At 44.6% G+C, this 3,128-nt stretch overlaps 1 protein-coding gene across 1 annotated transcript in view; it reads left to right on the forward strand.

The window, feature by feature from the left end:
• The first annotated feature begins 2,047 nt into the window (after nucleotides 1–2,047).
• LOC106805406 (multiple epidermal growth factor-like domains protein 8) overlaps nucleotides 2,048–3,128 on the forward strand; it is a 26,966-nt gene continuing 25,885 nt past the window's right edge. The window contains exon 1 of the mRNA XM_014806979.1: nucleotides 2,048–2,157. The gene's annotated coding sequence lies outside the window, so the exon portion shown is untranslated. The remainder of the gene's footprint in view (nucleotides 2,158–3,128) is intronic.

Genomic DNA, 3,128 nt, shown 5'->3' on the forward strand with positions numbered 1-3,128 from the left:
GCTCTGATGATTTGACTTTGGCGACAACATCGGCTACTTTATATTAGCCATTTTCTGTACTAATATACACGTCGGATGGCGCTCGCGGCGCTCGCCGATCGCCGATATACCAGCCAGTACACAATCTGGCTACGTTAGTGTGTTAGCGCATGCGCAATATCTCACCAGAGGAGATCTATTTTGTGACGAATCTGCATTTAATATGGTTAGAGGGTATCTCAGCATAGATTTATGTAATAATCTCTCATCAGTAGACTTGTGTTTATAATTAACAGAGCGCCCTATCCTGTAGGGTGCAAAACTCCAATTTCATCCCCTCCCGTCCTCCCCCTTGTTTCTCGCTCAACCTCCTTCTTCTTCAACCGCCCCTCAGCTATCTACCCTGCTGCCTTTCCTCAGCCTCTCACACAGTGGCGGCGCCAAAGGCCCCCCCCTTGGCGGTGGGCATGGGCAGGGCATGGTATGAGGGGCATTTGCCCTTTGGCCCCCCAGTTGCCCCATTCCAGTCAGTTCTACCAAAAATGTAAATGCATTACCTCCCTCATATAATAAGAGGAGGGATAAAGGGAGCCCAATCTTCTCAAAGTCTCGATTTTTCGTTGCCGTTGGTCGTTGGCTTCGTACAGGAAAAAGTACTGTATGGGCGATAAACAAAATATATTCGTATACAATTTTGCTGTAATCAGTGGTGGCACCAAGGGGGGCATGGGAGCATTTGCCCCCCCCCCCCCTAGTCAAAGCCTTTGATCCCCAGTTGCCCCGCCCAGTCAGCTCCTGTACACAGTTCACAGGAGCAATGGCAATATTAATTTTACTCCATAGGCCCAAAATGTTGCCTTTAAATCTTTGGGTTTTAACCCTAGTCTATGTAATTTGAATTCTTATTGGGTGGCAGACCTCCCAACGCTTCCGATTTTGGCAGAAAATTTCCGCTTTCTTATTCCATTTCCGCCACTAAAGATTTTCCCTTTGATTTTTCCGCGATTTCCGTGGATAGCCTTTATTTAAAACACTATATAGCGTTTACAAAGCATGTTGATTTCAACATTGATACCGTGTGCAATGTATTAACCCTTTCGGTGCCGGCCCTAACGGCCACGGCCGGGCGATTGTGCATAACTAAAAAAATTAGTCTGGATATGTGAGGCGATGTAATTATAAGTTAAATAATTCTCTCATAATTACGTGGCATATTTTGTATCAACATTGTTTCTTTTTCTCTTAATCATAAGTACGTCACAGAAGTATTTCCAGTCAAATTAGAAGTTTGGATATGCATCAGAAGTGCTCTACAAGCGTGTTTATTTCTCTGTTTAAGGAATTTAGAGGCTTGATTTTACACCTCAAAAATGCTAAAAGCCGAGAGCTTCCGGAGCTTTGCCCCTAGGCCGGCCCCTGGACCTAGGGTCCCTATATACAGAGGGTATATACTATATAGGGACCCTACCTAGACCACACCCATTAGTTCTCGCACTACGCGCTCGTCCCCCCCCCGACATTTTGCTTTTCTCTCAGCTTGCCCCCCAACATTTTGTCTTGCCCTCAGCTTGCCCCCCCCCCACTTTTACAATCCTGGTGCCGCCACTGGTTATATCACAAGATTCAGATTCAGATTCAGATTTATTTTATTTTGGACTTTTCATTCATTTGTACAGATCATTTCAGATAGAAGTAAAAAGGGAGAGAAATAAATAATATTATAGAATCGATAGGTTTAAGGCAAAGGTGAATGTGCGTAGTGGTCAAAGTAGCCATAAGCTACTTTCCCTACCCCGCTGAAGATCTCTTCACAAGGTCCCATCATTAATTGATGTTCGTACTATCGAATATGCCAGACATACTCATCATCATAACAATCAATAAATATAGTATCAAGAGCTAATAATACATGTATTATTAGTTTTTGGTAGATGCAACTGCAAGATGCTTGGTAGATGCAGATGCAAACACACGCGTGCGGACGGGCACCATAGACGGGCACACGTACACACTATTTCTGTAAATTATTACCGAATGCAGTCAGCAGATGGCGCTCACGTCGCATGAAAAAGCAAAATGTCGTCTACTTTTACTTATTCTACGAAAGATAAGTTTACTATGCATTACTAGGTAGTTCGTTATAAAGGTGGATGCTGGTTATTATGGAGCTGATTGTAGGTAATAACTGTTACGCTCACGCACACATCAAATATTACCATTTTAACCGTAATTCGCGTATTATGTTCAAATTAGCAATGTAATTGTACAATTAGGCAATGTTAGGCAATTAGCCTGGCAATGTTTATGTTACACTTTTTTGGTACAATTAGGGCCCAAGGATAGAGAACATGGGTCCCAATAAAACCAATGTGCCTAATCCTAACCCTAACCCTAACTCTAACCCAAATCCTAACCCTAACCCTAACCCTAACTATAAGTTATAACCCTAACCTATTAGCATAGCGGACCGTACCCAGGGTACGTTCCGGCAGTACCCTGGGGGACATAGACCCTCTCAGCACTACCGTACCGTACCGTACCTCGCCTACTCCACTAACGAGTCTAGGGAGTCGCTAGCCACAAGTTCCCTTCTCGCTTAACACTACGTTGGCGAGAGGTCCTACGACGTGTAACACAGTCGGAGAGCCTGGTCGGTTTAGGGAGTCGCCTACGCCTACTCCCTAACCCTAACCCTAACCAGACGTCCCAAGTCTCCCGGTGAGACCGGGAGACTCCCGGTATGACACGCTGCTCCCGGTGCCCCGGAATGAGGTCAGAAGCTCCCGGTTTGTAACATTTTTTAGCCATATGAAAATTTACATCAGTAAATCAGTAAATTACTAAATTTGACGTTGTTGTTGATGTACTTTGATTCCAGCGAACAATAAAAGGCAATAAAACGATGATTTTACATGTATACTTTATAAAAAATGGTGGTGTGCCGCGACAAACACATATCGCAGCCCGCCACAACTTTTTTCCTGTTTTTGCGCACTGCGAAAAAACGGCGATGGACCTGGCTCCCTTTCTTGGATTGCTGGTCCAATGCTGGCTCCCTTTCTTGGACTTTCCCAACTCGGGACCTTTGACCCTAACCATATTAGCTCTAGTACTATAGCCCGCGTACAGTGACTGCCGCAGGGCTATAG

This window comes from Priapulus caudatus, unplaced genomic scaffold (assembly GCF_000485595.1).
Source record: "Priapulus caudatus unplaced genomic scaffold, Priapulus_caudatus-5.0.1 Scaffold113, whole genome shotgun sequence".
In the NCBI taxonomy this organism is placed as follows: domain Eukaryota; kingdom Metazoa; phylum Priapulida; class Priapulimorpha; order Priapulimorphida; family Priapulidae; genus Priapulus; species Priapulus caudatus.